The following is a 15,668-nucleotide window of genomic DNA, read 5'->3' as shown; positions in this document are numbered from 1 at the left end:
AGGATCTCAGGATGAATTATAGGATGCAAGGATTCTTTGGTGTTTAACCCTTCCCTTTCTGAAAAATGACAATTTAGGCAACTTCTTACAGGTTCCATAGTGTAGCGGTTATCACGTCTGCTTTACACGCAGAAGGTCCTGGGTTCAACCCCCAGTGGAACCATTTTGAAATATGAGATCAGTTATTGACTTTCTGAAAGTCAGTGCTTGGATCGTGCCTCATACAACGCAATGCAAAGCAATAGAGCCTTCAAAGTGGAACGGAACTCAAAAAGTCAACATTTGCTATAGCGTAGGAAACATTTACACATTTGAATTGTTCCTAAGCAGTACCCTGAAAAATGTATCTTTGGCCTGAAATTCCTCCTCAAAATAGCTTGGTACTTTCTGGTATGCAAGTGTGCCCAAGCACTTCTGTGGCAGCAGCCGCATACAGTAGCTGTGTGTTTGTAGTGTGAGATCTAAGGCATTGAAAACTCTGACTTCTAGTCTCAGGGGAATTGGAGTGAAATATTGGGCTGTCACTTCTGTGGTTCTCACTCTTCTCCTTGCTGGCGGCTTTCAGACATGAGGAAGCAAAGCCCTGCCTCTAATGAGGTGGCCACCTCCACACAGATACACAGTATAAAACAAGACATGGTAAGTCAGTAATGGGGAGAAGATCAGCTGCAGGGAGGCAACAGGCACGTCTGGCAACTAGTCCTTTACCCTCTCCCTTCCATTTCTTGAGGAATGGCTTCCAGAGTATAGCTTTTATACGGGAACCGTAGTGACCCTGGAGCTCTTTGCTAAGGGCTGGTACCAGGTCATGGCCCTTATGCAAAGAGTGGCCAGAAACATCAGTCTTGCTACACCCTTGAAAGTGTCCTAAAACCAAAGAAATGCCAAAGGATCTCAGGATGAATTATAGGATGCAAGGATTCTTTGGTGTTTAACCCTTCCCTTTCTGAAAAATGACAATTTAGGCAACTTCTTACAGGTTCCATAGTGTAGCGGTTATCACGTCTGCTTTACACGCAGAAGGTCCTGGGTTCAACCCCCAGTGGAACCATTTTGAAATATGAGATCAGTTATTGACTTTCTGAAAGTCAGTGCTTGGATCGTGCCTCATACAACGCAATGCAAAGCAATAGAGCCTTCAAAGTGGAACGGAACTCAAAAAGTCAACATTTGCTATAGCGTAGGAAACATTTACACATTTGAATTGTTCCTAAGCAGTACCCTGAAAAATGTATCTTTGGCCTGAAATTCCTCCTCAAAATAGCTTGGTACTTTCTGGTATGCAAGTGTGCCCAAGCACTTCTGTGGCAGCAGCCGCATACAGTAGCTGTGTGTTTGTAGTGTGAGATCTAAGGCATTGAAAACTCTGACTTCTAGTCTCAGGGGAATTGGAGTGAAATATTGGGCTGTCACTTCTGTGGTTCTCACTCTTCTCCTTGCTGGCGGCTTTCAGACATGAGGAAGCAAAGCCCTGCCTCTAATGAGGTGGCCACCTCCACACAGATACACAGTATAAAACAAGACATGGTAAGTCAGTAATGGGGAGAAGATCAGCTGCAGGGAGGCAACAGGCACGTCTGGCAACTAGTCCTTTACCCTCTCCCTTCCATTTCTTGAGGAATGGCTTCCAGAGTATAGCTTTTATACGGGAACCGTAGTGACCCTGGAGCTCTTTGCTAAGGGCTGGTACCAGGTCATGGCCCTTATGCAAAGAGTGGCCAGAAACATCAGTCTTGCTACACCCTTGAAAGTGTCCTAAAACCAAAAAAAATGCCAAAGGATCTCAGGATGAATTATAGGATGCAAGGATTCTTTGGTGTTTAACCCTTCCCTTTCTGAAAAATGACAATTTGGGCAACTTCTTACAGGTTCCATAGTGTAGCAGTTATCACGTCTGCTTTACACGCAGAAGGTCCTGGGTTCAACCCCCAGTGGAACCATTTTGAAATATGAGATCAGTTATTGACTTTCTGAAAGTCAGTGCTTGGATCGTGCCTCATACAACGCAATGCAAAGCAATAGAGCCTTCAAAGTGGAACGGAACTCAAAAAGTCAACATTTGCTATAGCGTAGGAAACATTTACACATTTGAATTGTTCCTAAGCAGTACCCTGAAAAATGTCTCTTTGGCCTGAAATTCCTCCTCAAAATAGCTTGGTACTTTCTGGTATGCAAGTGTGCCCAAGCACTTCTGTGGCAGCAGCCGCATACAGTAGCTGTGTGTTTGTAGTGTGAGATCTAAGGCATTGAAAACTCTGACTTCTAGTCTCAGGGGAATTGGAGTGAAATATTGGGCTGTCACTTCTGTGGTTCTCACTCTTCTCCTTGCTGGCGGCTTTCAGACATGAGGAAGCAAAGCCCTGCCTCTAATGAGGTGGCCACCTCCACACAGAGACACGGTATAAAACAAGATATGGTAAGTCAGTAATGGGGAGAAGATCAGCTGCAGGGAGGCAACAGGCACGTCTGGCAACTAGTCCTTTACCCTCTCCCTTCCATTTCTTGAGGAATGGCTTCCAGAGTATAGCTTTTATACGGGAACCGTAGTGACCCTGGAGCTCTTTGCTAAGGGCTGGTACCAGGTCATGGCCCTTATGCAAAGAGTGGCCAGAAACATCAGTCTTGCTACACCCTTGAAAGTGTCCTAAAACCAAAGAAATGCCAAAGGATCTCAGGATGAATTATAGGATGCAAGGATTCTTTGGTGTTTAACCCTTCCCTTTCTGAAAAATGACAATTTGGGCAACTTCTTACAGGTTCCATAGTGTAGCGGTTATCACGTCTGCTTTACACGCAGAAGGTCCTGGGTTCGACCCCCAGTGGAACCATTTTGAAATATGAGATCAGTTATTGACTTTCTGAAAGTCAGTGCTTGGATCGTGCCTCATACAACGCAATGCAAAGCAATAGAGCCTTCAAAGTGGAACGGAACTCAAAAAGTCAACATTTGCTATAGCGTAGGAAACATTTACACATGTGAATTGTTCCTAAGCAGTACCCTGAAAAATGTATCTTTGGCCTGAAATTCCTCCTCAAAATAGCTTGGTACTTTCTGGTATGCAAGTGTGAACAAGCACTTCTGTGGCAGCAGCCGCATACAGTAGCTGTGTGTTTGTAGTGTGAGATCTAAGGCATTGAAAACTCTGACTTCTAGTCTCAGGGGAATTGGAGTGAAATATGGGGCTGTCACTACTGTGGTGCTCACTCTTCTCCTTGCTGGCGGCTTTCAGACATGAGGAAGCAAAGCCCTGCCTCTAATGAGGTGGCCACCTCCACACAGCGACACGGTATAAAACAAGACTTGGTAAGTCAGTAATGGGGAGAAGATCAGCTGCAGGGAGGCAACAGGCACGTCTGGCAACTAGTCCTTTACCCTCTCCCTTCCATTTCTTGAGGAACGGCTTCCAGAGTATAGCTTTTATACGGGAACCGTATTGACCCTGGAGCTCTTTGCCAAGGGCTGGTACCAGGTCATGGCCCTTATGCAAAGAGTGGCCAGAAACATCAGTCTTGATACACCCTTGAAAGTGTCCTAAAACCAAAGAAATGCCAAAGGATCTCAGGTTGAATTATAGGATGCAAGGATTCTTTGGTGTTTAACCCTTCCCTTTCTGAAAAATGACAATTTGGTCAACTTCTTACAGGTTCCATAGTGTAGCGGTTATCACATCTGCTTTACACGCAAAAGGTTCTGGGTTCAACCCCCAGTGGAACCATTTTGAAATATGAAATCAGTTATTGACTTTCTGAAAGTCAGTGCTTGGATCGTGCCTCATACAACGCAATGCAAAGCAATAGAGCCTTCAAAGTGGAACGGAACTCAAAAAGTCAACATTTGCTATAGCGTAGGAAACATTTACACATGTGAATTGTTCCTAAGCAGTACCCTGAAAAATGTATCTTTGGCCTGAAATTCCTCCTCAAAATAGCTTGGTACTTTCTGGTATGCAAGTGTGCCCAAGCACTTCTGTGGCAGCAGCCGCATACAGTAGCTGTGTGTTTGTAGTGTGAGATCTAAGGCATTGAAAACTCTGACTTCTAGTCTCAGGGGAATTGGAGTGAAATATGGGGCTGTCACTACTGTGGTGCTCACTCTTCTCCTTGCTGGCGGCTTTCAGACATGAGGAAGCAAAGCCCTGCCTTTAATGAGGTGGCCACCTCCACACAGAGACACGGTATAAAACAAGACATGGTAAGTCAGTAATGGGGAGAAGATCAGCTGCAGGGAGGCAACAGGCACATCTGGCAACTAGTCCTTTACCCTCTCCCTTCCATTTCTTGAGGAATGGCTTCCAGAGTATAGCTTTTATACAGGAACCGTAGCAAACCTGGAGCTCTTTGCTAAGGGCTGGTACCCGGTCATGGCCCTTATGCAAAGAGTGGCCAGAAACATCAGTCTTGATACACCCTTGAAAGTGTCCTAAAACCAAAGAAATGCCAAAGGATCTCAGGTTGAATTATAGGATGCAAGGATTCTTTGGTGTTTAACCCTTCCCTTTCTGAAAAATGACAATTTGGGCAACTTCTTACAGGTTCCTTAGTGTAGCGGTTATCATGTCTGCTTTACACGCAGAAGGTCCTGGGTTCAACCCCCAGTGGAACCATTTTGAAATATGAGATCAGTTATTGACTTTCTGAAAGTCAGTGCTTGGATCGTGCCTCATACAATGCAATGCAAAGCAATAGAGCCTTCAAAGTGGAACGGAACTCAAAAAGTCAACATTTGCTATAGCGTATGAAACATTTACACATGTGAATTGTTCCTAAGCAGTACCCTGAAAAATGTATCTTTGGCCTGAAATTCCTCCTCAAAATAGCTTGGTACTTTCTGGTATGCAAGTGTGCCCAAGGACTTCTGTGGCAGCAGCCGCATACAGTAGCTGTGTGTTTGTAGTGTGAGATCTAAGGCATTGAAAACTCTGACTTCTAGTCTCAGGGGAATTGGAGTGAAATATGGGGCTGTCACTACTGTGGTGCACACTCTTCTCCTTGCTGGCGGCTTTCAGACATGAGGAAGCAAAGCCCTGCCTCTAATGAGGTGGCCACCTCCACACAGAGACACAGTATAAAACAAGACATGGTAAGTCAGTAATGGGGAGAAGATCAGCTGCAGGGAGGCAACAGGCACGTCTGGCAACTAGTCCTTTACCCTCTCCCTTCCATTTCTTGAGGAATGGCTTCCAGAGTATAGCTTTTATACGGGAACCGTAGTGACCCTGGAGCTCTTTGCTAAGGGCTGGTACCAGGTCATGGCCCTTATGCAAAGAGTGGCCAGAAACATCAGTCTTGATACACCCTTGAAAGTGTCCTAAAACCAAAGAAATGCCAAAGGATCTCAGGATGAATTATAGGATGCAAGGATTCTTTGGTGTTTAACCCTTCCCTTTCTGAAAAATGACAATTTGGTCAACTTCTTACAGGTTCCATAGTGTAGCAGTTATCACGTCTGCTTTACACGCAGAAGGTCCTGGGTTCAACCCCCAGTGGAACCATTTTGAAATATGAGATCAGTTATTGACTTTCTGAAAGTCAGTATTTGGATCGTGCCTCATACAACGCAATGCAAAGCAATAGAGCCTTCAAAGTGGAACGGAACTCAAAAAGTCAACATTTGCTATAGTGTAGGAAACATTTACACATGTGAATTGTTCCTAAGCAGTACCCTGAAAAATGTCTCTTTGGCCTGAAATTCCTCCTCAAAATAGCTTGGTACTTTCTGGTATGCAAGTGTGCCCAAGCACTTCTGTGGCAGCAGCCGCATACAGTAGCTGTGTGTTTGTAGTGTGAGATCTAAGGCATTGAAAACTCTGACTTCTAGTCTCAGGGGAATTGGAGTGAAATATGGGGCTGTCACTACTGTGGTGCTCACTCTTCTCCTTGCTGGCGGCTTTCAGACATGAGGAAGCAAAGCCCTGCCTCTAATGAGGTGGCCACCTCCACACAGAGACACGGTATAAAACAAGACATGGTAAGTCAGTAATGGGGAGAAGATCAGCTGCAGGGAGGCAACAGGCACATCTGGCAACTAGTCCTTTACCCTCTCCCTTCCATTTCTTGAGGAATGGCTTCCAGGGTATAGCTTTTATAAAGGAACCGTAGCAACCCTGGAGCTCTTTGCTAAGGGCTGGTACCCGGTCATGGCCCTTATGCAAAGAGTGGCCAGAAACATCAGTCTTGATACACCCTTGAAAGTGTCCTAAAACCAAAGAAATGCCAAAGGATCTCAGGTTGAATTATAGGATGGAAGGATTCTTTGGTGTTTAACCCTTCCCTTTCTGAAAAATGACAATTTGGTCATCTTCTTACAGGTTCCATAGTGTAGCGGTTATCACATCTGCTTTACACGCAAAAGGTTCTGGGTTCAACCCCCAGTGGAACCATTTTGAAATATGAGATCAGTTATTGACTTTCTGAAAGTCAGTGCTTGGAGTTTGCCTCATACAACGCAATGCAAAGCAATAGAGCCTTCAAAGTGGAACGGAACTCAAAAAGTCAACATTTGCTATAGCGTAGGAAACATTTACACATGTGAATTGTTCCTAAGCAGTACCCTGAAAAATGTATCTTTGGCCTGAAATTCCTCCTCAAAATAGCTTGGTACTTTCTGGTATGCAAGCGTGCCCAAGCACTTCTGTGGCAGCAGCCGCATACAGTAGATGTGTGTTTGTAGTGTGAGATCTAAGGCATTGAAAACTCTGGCTTCTAGTCTCAAGGGAATTGGAGTGAAACATAGGGCTGTCACTACTGTGGTGCTCACTCTTCTCCTTGTTGGCGGCTTTCAGACATGAGGAAGCAAAGCCCTGCCTCTAATGAGGTGGCCACCTCCACACAGAGACACAGTATAAAACAAGACTTGGTAAGTCAGTAATGGGGACAAGATCAGCTGCAGGGAGGCAACAGGCACATCTGGCAACTAGTCCTTTACCCTCTCCCTTCCATTTCGTGAGGAATGGCTTCCAGAGTATAGCTTTTATACGGGAACCGTAGCGACCCTGGAGCTCTTTGCTAAGGGCTGGTACCCGGTCATGGCCCTTATGCAAAGAGTGGCCAGAAACATCAGTCTTGATACACCCTTGAAAGTGTCCTAAAACCAAAGAAATGCCAAAGGATCTCAGGTTGAATTATAGGATGCAAGGATTCTTTGGTGTTTAACCCTTCCCTTTCTGAAAAATGACAATTTGGTCAACTTCTTACAGGTTGCATAGTGTAGCGGTTATCACATCTGCTTTACACGCAAAAGGTCCTGGGTTCAACCCCCAGTGGAACCATTTTGAAATATGAGATCAGTTATTGACTTTCTGAAAGTCAGTGCTTGGATCGTGCCTCATACAACGCAATGCAAAGCAATAGAGCCTTCAAAGTGGAACGGAACTCAAAAAGTCAACATTTGCTATAGCGTAGGAAACATTTACACATGTGAATTGTTCCTAAGCAGTACCCTGAAAAATGTATCTTTGGCCTGAAATTCCTCCTCAAAATAGCTTGGTACTTTCTGGTATGCAAGTGTGCCCAAGCACTTCTGTGGCAGCAGCCGCATACAGTAGATGTGTGTTTGTAGTGTGAGATCTAAGGCATTGAAAACTCTGACTTCTAGTCTCAAGGGAATTGGAGTGAAATATGGGGCTGTCACTACTGTGGTGCTCACTCTTCTCCTTGTTGGCGGCTTTCAGACATGAGGAAGCAAAGCCCTGCCTCTAATGAGGTGGCCACCTCCACACAGAGACACAGTATAAAACAAGACTTGGTAAGTCAGTAATGGGGAGAAGATCAGCTGCAGGGAGGCAACAGGCACATCTGGCAACTAGTCCTTTACCCTCTCCCTTCCATTTCTTGAGGTATGGCTTCCAGAGTATAGCTTTTATACGGGAACCGTAGCGACCCTGGAGCTCTTTGCTAAGGGCTGGTACCCGGTCATGGCCCTTATGCAAAGAGTGGCCAGAAACATCAGTCTTGATACACCCTTGAAAGTGTCCTAAAACCAAAGAAATGCCAAAGGATCTCAGGTTGAATTATAGGATGCAAGGATTCTTTGGTGTTTAACCCTTCCCTTTCTGAAAAATGACAATTTGGGCAACTTCTTACAGGTTCCATAGTGTAGCGGTTATCATGTCTGCTTTACATGCAGAAGGTCCTGTGTTCAACCCCCAGTGGAACCATTTTGAAATATGAGATCAGTTATTGACTTTCTGAAAGTCAGTGCTTGGATCAGGCCTCATACAATGCAATGCAAAGCAATAGAGCCTTCAAAGTGGAACGGAACTCAAAAAGTCAACATTTGCTATAGCGTAGGAAACATTTACACATGTGAATTGTTCCTAAGCAGTACCCTGAAAAATGTATCTTTGGCCTGAAATTCCTCCTCAAAATAGCTTGGTACTTTCTGGTATGCAAGTGTGCCCAAGCACTTCTGTGGCAGCAGCCGCATACAGTAGCTGTGTGTTTGTAGTGTGAGATCTAAGGCATTGAAAACTCTGACTTCTAGTCTCAGGGGAATTGGAGTGAAATATGGGGCCTTCACTACTGTGGTGCTCACTCTTCTAATTGCTGGCGGCTTTCAGACATGAGGAAGCAAAGCCCTGCCTCTAATGAGGTGGCCACCTCCACACAGAGACACGGTATAAAACAAGACATGGTAAGTCAGTAATGGGGAGAAGATCAGCTGCAGGGAGGCAACAGGCACATCTGGCAACTAGTCCTTTACCCTCTCCCTTCCATTTCTTGAGGAATGGCTTCCAGAGTATAGCTTTTATACAGGAACCGTAGCAACCCTGGAGCTCTTTGCTAAGGGCTGGTACCCGGTCATGGCCCTTATGCAAAGAGTGGCCAGAAACATCAGTCTTGATACACCCTTGAAAGTGTCCTAAAACCAAAGAAATGCCAAAGGATCTCAGGTTGAATTATAGGATGCAAGGATTCTTTGGTGTTTAACCCTTCCCTTTCTGAAAAATGACAATTTGGTCAACTTCTTACAGGATCCATAGTGTAGCGGTTATCACATCTGCTTTACAGGTAAATGGTCCTGGGTTCAACCCCCAGTGGAACCATTTTGAAATATGAGATCAGTTATTGACTTTCTGAAAGTCAGTGCTTGGATCGTGCCTCATACAACGCAATGCAAAGCAATAGAGCCTTCAAAGTGGAACGGAACTCAAAAAGTCAACATTTGCTATAGCGTAGGAAACATTTACACATGTGAATTGTTCCTAAGCAGTACCCTGAAAAATGTATCTTTGGCCTGAAATTCCTCCTCAAAATAGCTTGGTACTTTCTGGTATGCAAGTGTGCCCAAGCACTTCTGTGGCAGCAGCCGCATAAAGTAGATGTGTGTTTGTAGTGTGAGATCTAAGGCATTGAAAACTCTGACTTCTAGTCTCAAGGGAATTGGAGTGAAATATGGGGCTGTCTTTACTGTGGTGCTCACTCTTCTCCTTGTTGGCGGCTTTCAGACATGAGGAAGCAAAGCCCTGCCTCTAATGAGGTGGCCACCTCCACACAGAGACACAGTATAAAACAAGACTTGGTAAGTCAGTAATGGGGACAAGATCAGCTGCAGGGAGGCAACAGGCACATCTGGCAACTAGTCCTTTACCCTCTCCCTTCCATTTCTTGAGGAATGGCTTCCAGAGTATAGCTTTTATACGGGAACCGTAGCGACCCTGGAGCTCTTTGCTAAGGGCTGGTACCCGGTCATGGCCCTTATGCAAAGAGTGGCCAGAAACATCAGTCTTGATACACCCTTGAAAGTGTCCTAAAACCAAAGAAATGCCAAAGGATCTCAGGTTGAATTATAGGATGCAAGGATTCTTTGGTGTTTAACCCTTCCCTTTCTGAAAAATGACAATTTGGTCAACTTCTTACAGGTTGCATAGTGTAGCGGTTATCACATCTGCTTTACACGCAAAAGGTCCTGGGTTCAACCCCCAGTGGAACCATTTTGAAATATGAGATCAGTTATTGACTTTCTGAAAGTCAGTGCTTGGATCGTGCCTCATACAACGCAATGCAAAGCAATAGAGCCTTCAAAGTGGAACGGAACTCAAAAAGTCAACATTTGCTATAGCGTAGGAAACATTTACACATGTGAATTGTTCCTAAGCAGTACCCTGAAAAATGTATCTTTGGCCTGAAATTCCTCCTCAAAATAGCTTGGTACTTTCTGGTATGCAAGTGTGCCCAAGCACTTCTGTGGCAGCAGCCGCATACAGTAGATGTGTGTTTGTAGTGTGAGATCTAAGGCATTGAAAACTCTGACTTCTAGTCTCAAGGGAATTGGAGTGAAATATGGGGCTGTCACTACTGTGGTGCTCACTCTTCTCCTTGTTGGCGGCTTTCAGACATGAGGAAGCAAAGCCCTGCCTCTAATGAGGTGGCCACCTCCACACAGAGACACAGTATAAAACAAGACATGGTAAGTCAGTAATGAGGAGAAGATCAGCTGCAGGGAGGCAACAGGCACATCTGGCAACTAGTCCTTTACCCTCTCCCTTCCATTTCTTGAGGAATGGCTTCCAGAGTATAGCTTTTATACAGGAACCGTAGCGACCCTGGAGCTCTTTGCTAAGGGCTGGTACCCGGTCATGGCCCTTATGCAAAGAGTGGCCAGAAACATCAGTCTTGATACACCCTTGAAAGTGTCCTAAAACCAAAGAAATGCCAAAGGATCTCAGGTTGAATTATAGGATGCAAGGATTCTTTGGTGTTTAACCCTTCCCTTTCTGAAAAATGACAATTTGGGCAACTTCTTACAGGTTCCATAGTGTAGCGGTTATCATGTCTGCTTTACACGCAGAAGGTCCTGGGTTCAACCCCCAGTGGAACCATTTTGAAATATGAGATCAGTTATTGACTTTCTGAAAGTCAGTGCTTGGATCGTGCCTCATACAATGCAATGCAAAGCAATAGAGCCTTCAAAGTGGAACGGAACTCAAAAAGTCAACATTTGCTATAGCGTAGGAAACATTTACACATGTGAATTGTTCCTAAGCAGTACCCTGAAAAATGTATCTTTGGCCTGAAATTCCTCCTCAAAATAGCTTGGTACTTTCTGGTATGCAAGTGTGCCCAAGCACTTCTGTGGCAGCAGCCGCATAAAGTAGATGTGTGTTTGTAGTGTGAGATCTAAGGCATTGAAAACTCTGACTTCTAGTCTCAAGGGAATTGGAGTGAAATATGGGGCTGTCACTACTGTGGTGCTCACTCTTCTCCTTGTTGGCGGCTTTCAGACATGAGGAAGCAAAGCCCTGCCTCTAATGAGGTGGCCACCTCCACACAGAGACACAGTATAAAACAAGACTTGGTAAGTCAGTAATGGGGACAAGATCAGCTGCAGGGAGGCAACAGGCACATCTGGCAACTAGTCCTTTACCCTCTCCCTTCCATTTCTTGAGGAATGGCTTCCAGAGTATAGCTTTTATACGGGAACCGTAGCGACCCTGGAGCTCTTTGCTAAGGGCTGGTACCCGGTCATGGCCCTTATGCAAAGAGTGGCCAGAAACATCAGTCTTGATACACCCTTGAAAGTGTCCTAAAACCAAAGAAATGCCAAAGGATCTCAGGTTGAATTATAGGATGCAAGGATTCTTTGGTGTTTAACCCTTCCCTTTCTGAAAAATGACAATTTGGTCAACTTCTTACAGGTTGCATAGTGTAGCGGTTATCACATCTGCTTTACACGCAAAAGGTCCTGGGTTCAACCCCCAGTGGAACCATTTTGAAATATGAGATCAGTTATTGACTTTCTGAAAGTCAGTGCTTGGATCGTGCCTCATACAACGCAATGCAAAGCAATAGAGCCTTCAAAGTGGAACGGAACTCAAAAAGTCAACATTTGCTATAGCGTAGGAAACATTTACACATGTGAATTGTTCCTAAGCAGTACCCTGAAAAATGTATCTTTGGCCTGAAATTCCTCCTCAAAATAGCTTGGTACTTTCTGGTATGCAAGTGTGCCCAAGCACTTCTGTGGCAGCAGCCGCATACAGTAGATGTGTGTTTGTAGTGTGAGATCTAAGGCATTGAAAACTCTGACTTCTAGTCTCAAGGGAATTGGAGTGAAATATGGGGCTGTCACTACTGTGGTGCTCACTCTTCTCCTTGTTGGCGGCTTTCAGACATGAGGAAGCAAAGCCCTGCCTCTAATGAGGTGGCCACCTCCACACAGAGACACAGTGTAAAACAAGACTTGGTAAGTCAGTAATGGGGAGAAGATCAGCTGCAGGGAGGCAACAGGCACATCTGGCAACTAGTCCTTTACCCTCTCCCTTCCATTTCTTGAGGAATGGCTTCCAGAGTATAGCTTTTATACGGGAACCGTAGCGACCCTGGAGCTCTTTGCTAAGGGCTGGTACCCGGTCATGGCCCTTATGCAAAGAGTGGCCAGAAACATCAGTCTTGATACACCCTTGAAAGTGTCCTAAAACCAAAGAAATGCCAAAGGATCTCAGGTTGAATTATAGGATGCAAGGATTCTTTGGTGTTTAACCCTTCCCTTTCTGAAAAATGACAATTTGGGCAACTTCTTACAGGTTCCATAGTGTAGCGGTTATCATGTCTGCTTTACACGCAGAAGGTCCTGGGTTCAACCCCCAGTGGAACCATTTTGAAATATGAGATCAGTTATTGACTTTCTGAAAGTCAGTGCTTGGATCGTGCCTCATACAATGCAATGCAAAGCAATAGAGCCTTCAAAGTGGAACGGAACTCAAAAAGTCAACATTTGCTATAGCGTAGGAAACATTTACACATGTGAATTGTTCCTAAGCAGTACCCTGAAAAATGTATCTTTGGCCTGAAATTCCTCCTCAAAATAGCTTGGTACTTTCTGGTATGCAAGTGTGCCCAAGGACTTCTGTGGCAGCAGCCGCATACAGTAGCTGTGTGTTTGTAGTGTGAGATCTAAGGCATTGAAAACTCTGACTTCTAGTCTCAGGGGAATTGGAGTGAAATATGGGGCTGTCACTACTGTGGTGCTCACTCTTCTCCTTGCTGGCGGCTTTCAGACATGAGGAAGCAAAGCCCTGCCTCTAATGAGGTGGCCACCTCCACACAGAGACACAGTATAAAACAAGACATGGTAAGTCAGTAATGAGGAGAAGATCAGCTGCAGGGAGGCAACAGGCACATCTGGCAACTAGTCCTTTACCCTCTCCCTTCCATTTCTTGAGGAATGGCTTCCAGAGTATAGCTTTTATACAGGAACCGTAGCAAACCTGGAGCTCTTTGCTAAGGGCTGGTACCCGGTCATGGCCCTTATGCAAAGAGTGGCCAGAAACATCAGTCTTGATACACCCTTGAAAGTGTCCTAAAACCAAAGAAATGCCAAAGGATCTCAGGTTGAATTATAGGATGCAAGGATTCTTTGGTGTTTAACCCTTCCCTTTCTGAAAAATGACAATTTGGGCAGCTTCTTACAGGTTCCTTAGTGTAGCGGTTATCATGTCTGCTTTACACGCAGAAGGTCCTGGGTTCAACCCCCAGTGGAACCATTTTGAAATATGAGATCAGTTATTGACTTTCTGAAAGTCAGTGCTTGGATCGTGCCTCATACAATGCAATGCAAAGCAATAGAGCCTTCAAAGTGGAACGGAACTCAAAAAGTTAACATTTGCTATAGTGTAGGAAACATTTACACATGTGAATTGTTCCTAAGCAGTACCCTGAAAAATGTATCTTTGGCCTGAAATTCCTCCTCAAAATAGCTTGGTACTTTCTGGTATGCAAGTGTGCCCAAGCACTTCTGTGGCAGCAGCCGCATACAGTAGCTGTGTGTTTGTAGTGTGAGATCTAAGGCATTGAAAACTCTGACTTCTAGTCTCAGGGGAATTGGAGTGAAATATGGGGCTGTCACTACTGTGGTGCACACTCTTCTCCTTGCTGGCGGCTTTCAGACATGAGGAAGCAAAGCCCTGCCTCTAATGAGGTGGCCACCTCCACACAGAGACACAGTATAAAACAAGACATGGTAAGTCAGTAATGGGGAGAAGATCAGCTGCAGGGAGGCAACAGGCACGTCTGGCAACTAGTCCTTTACCCTCTCCCTTCCATTTCTTGAGGAATGGCTTCCAGAGTATAGCTTTTATACGGGAACCGTAGTGACCCTGGAGCTCTTTGCTAAGGGCTGGTACCAGGTCATGGCCCTTATGCAAAGAGTGGCCAGAAACATCAGTCTTGCAACACCCTTGAAAGTGTCCTAAAACCAAAGAAATGCCAAAGGATCTCAGGATGAATTATAGGATGCAAGGATTCTTTGGTGTTTAACCCTTCCCTTTCTGAAAAATGACAATTTGGTCAACTTCTTACAGGTTCCATAGTGTAGCATTTATCACGTCTGCTTTACACGCAGAAGGTCCTGGGTTCAACCCCCAGTGGAACCATTTTGAAATATGAGATCAGTTATTGACTTTCTGAAAGTCAGTGCTTGGATCGTGCCTCATACAACGCAATGCAAAGCAATAGAGCCTTCAAAGTGGAACGGAACTCAAAAAGTCAACATTTGCTATAGTGTAGGAAACATTTACACATGTGAATTGTTCCTAAGCAGTACCCTGAAAAATGTATCTTTGGCCTGAAATTCCTCCTGAAAATAGCTTGGTACTTTCTGGTATGCAAGTGTGCCCAAGCACTTCTGTGGCAGCAGCCGCATACAGTAGCTGTGTGTTTGTAGTGTGAGATCTAAGGCATTGAAAACTCTGACTTCTATTCTCAGGGGAATTGGAGTGAAATATGGGGCTGTCACTACTGTGGTGCTCACTCTTCTCCTTGCTGGCGGCTTTCAGACATGAGGAAGCAAAGCCCTGCCTCTAATGAGGTGGCCACCTCCACACAGAGACACGGTATAAAACAAGACATGGTAAGTCAGTAATGGGGAGAAGATCAGCTGCAGGGAGGCAACAGGCACATCTGGCAACTAGTCCTTTACCCTCTCCCTTCCATATCTTGAGGAATGGCTTCCAGAGTATAGCTTTTATACAGGAACCGTAGCAACCCTGGAGCTCTTTGCTAAGGGCTGGTACCCGGTCATGGCCCTTATGCAAAGAGTGGCCAGAAACATCAGTCTTGATACACCCTTGAAAGTGTCCTGAAACCAAAGAAATGCCAAAGGATCTCAGGTTGAATTATAGGATGCAAGGATTCTTTGGTGTTTAACCCTTCCCTTTCTGAAAAATGACAATTTCGACAACTTCTTACAGGTTCCATAGTGTAGCGGTTATCACATATGCTTTACACGCAGAAGGTCCTGGGTTCAACCCCCAGTGGAACCATTTTGAAATATGAGATCAGTTATTGACTTTCTGAAAGTCAGTGCTTGGATCGTACCTCATACAACGCAATGCAAAGCAATAGAGCCTTCAAAGTGGAACGGAACTCAAAAAGTCAACATTTGCTATAGCGTAGGAAACATTTACACATTTGAATTGTTCCTAAGCAGTACCCCGAAAAATGTATCTTTGGCCTGAAATTCCTCCTCAAAATAGCTTGGTACTTTCTGGTATGCAAGTGTGCCCAAGCACTTCTGTGGCAGTAGCTGTGTGTTTGTAGTGTGAGATCTAAGGCATTGAAAACTCTGACTTCTAGTCTCAGGGGAATTGGAGTGAAATATGGGGCCTTCACTACTGTGGTGCTCACTCTTCTCCTTGCTGGCGGCTTTCAGACATGAGGAAGCAAAGCCC

General features: G+C 44.9%; 17 non-coding genes across 17 annotated transcripts; all 17 read left to right on the top strand.

Annotated features, from left to right (window-relative positions):
• Positions 1-90: 90 nt before the first annotated feature.
• Positions 91-163, top strand: TRNAV-UAC (transfer RNA valine (anticodon UAC)). The gene has a single exon. It is a non-coding gene; the product is annotated as a tRNA-Val (tRNA).
• Positions 164-978: 815 nt separating this feature from the next.
• On the top strand, positions 979-1,051 carry TRNAV-UAC (transfer RNA valine (anticodon UAC)). The gene has a single exon. It is a non-coding gene; the product is annotated as a tRNA-Val (tRNA).
• An 816-nt stretch (positions 1,052-1,867) lies between these two features.
• Positions 1,868-1,940, top strand: TRNAV-UAC (transfer RNA valine (anticodon UAC)). The gene has a single exon. It is a non-coding gene; the product is annotated as a tRNA-Val (tRNA).
• Positions 1,941-2,755: 815 nt separating this feature from the next.
• On the top strand, positions 2,756-2,828 carry TRNAV-UAC (transfer RNA valine (anticodon UAC)). Its single transcript has one exon. It is a non-coding gene; the product is annotated as a tRNA-Val (tRNA).
• An 815-nt stretch (positions 2,829-3,643) lies between these two features.
• On the top strand, positions 3,644-3,716 carry TRNAV-UAC (transfer RNA valine (anticodon UAC)). Its single transcript has one exon. It is a non-coding gene; the product is annotated as a tRNA-Val (tRNA).
• Positions 3,717-4,531: 815 nt separating this feature from the next.
• Positions 4,532-4,604, top strand: TRNAV-UAC (transfer RNA valine (anticodon UAC)). Its single transcript has one exon. It is a non-coding gene; the product is annotated as a tRNA-Val (tRNA).
• An 815-nt stretch (positions 4,605-5,419) lies between these two features.
• TRNAV-UAC (transfer RNA valine (anticodon UAC)) lies at positions 5,420-5,492 on the top strand. The gene has a single exon. It is a non-coding gene; the product is annotated as a tRNA-Val (tRNA).
• Positions 5,493-6,307: 815 nt separating this feature from the next.
• Positions 6,308-6,380, top strand: TRNAV-UAC (transfer RNA valine (anticodon UAC)). Its single transcript has one exon. It is a non-coding gene; the product is annotated as a tRNA-Val (tRNA).
• Positions 6,381-7,195: 815 nt separating this feature from the next.
• TRNAV-UAC (transfer RNA valine (anticodon UAC)) lies at positions 7,196-7,268 on the top strand. The gene has a single exon. It is a non-coding gene; the product is annotated as a tRNA-Val (tRNA).
• An 815-nt stretch (positions 7,269-8,083) lies between these two features.
• TRNAV-UAC (transfer RNA valine (anticodon UAC)) lies at positions 8,084-8,156 on the top strand. Its single transcript has one exon. It is a non-coding gene; the product is annotated as a tRNA-Val (tRNA).
• Positions 8,157-9,859: 1,703 nt separating this feature from the next.
• Positions 9,860-9,932, top strand: TRNAV-UAC (transfer RNA valine (anticodon UAC)). The gene has a single exon. It is a non-coding gene; the product is annotated as a tRNA-Val (tRNA).
• An 815-nt stretch (positions 9,933-10,747) lies between these two features.
• On the top strand, positions 10,748-10,820 carry TRNAV-UAC (transfer RNA valine (anticodon UAC)). Its single transcript has one exon. It is a non-coding gene; the product is annotated as a tRNA-Val (tRNA).
• Positions 10,821-11,635: 815 nt separating this feature from the next.
• On the top strand, positions 11,636-11,708 carry TRNAV-UAC (transfer RNA valine (anticodon UAC)). The gene has a single exon. It is a non-coding gene; the product is annotated as a tRNA-Val (tRNA).
• An 815-nt stretch (positions 11,709-12,523) lies between these two features.
• Positions 12,524-12,596, top strand: TRNAV-UAC (transfer RNA valine (anticodon UAC)). Its single transcript has one exon. It is a non-coding gene; the product is annotated as a tRNA-Val (tRNA).
• An 815-nt stretch (positions 12,597-13,411) lies between these two features.
• Positions 13,412-13,484, top strand: TRNAV-UAC (transfer RNA valine (anticodon UAC)). Its single transcript has one exon. It is a non-coding gene; the product is annotated as a tRNA-Val (tRNA).
• Positions 13,485-14,299: 815 nt separating this feature from the next.
• On the top strand, positions 14,300-14,372 carry TRNAV-UAC (transfer RNA valine (anticodon UAC)). The gene has a single exon. It is a non-coding gene; the product is annotated as a tRNA-Val (tRNA).
• Positions 14,373-15,187: 815 nt separating this feature from the next.
• Positions 15,188-15,260, top strand: TRNAV-UAC (transfer RNA valine (anticodon UAC)). The gene has a single exon. It is a non-coding gene; the product is annotated as a tRNA-Val (tRNA).
• The last annotated feature ends 408 nt before the right edge of the window (positions 15,261-15,668 follow it).

This window comes from Lithobates pipiens, unplaced genomic scaffold, assembly GCF_037356315.1.
Source record: "Lithobates pipiens isolate NorthernLeopardFrog02 unplaced genomic scaffold, aLitPip1_a1.2 Scaffold_8, whole genome shotgun sequence".
Lineage (NCBI taxonomy): Eukaryota > Metazoa > Chordata > Amphibia > Anura > Ranidae > Lithobates > Lithobates pipiens.
The sequence above is the reverse complement of the archived record's forward strand: the minus strand, read 5'-3'. Positions and strand labels throughout refer to the sequence as shown.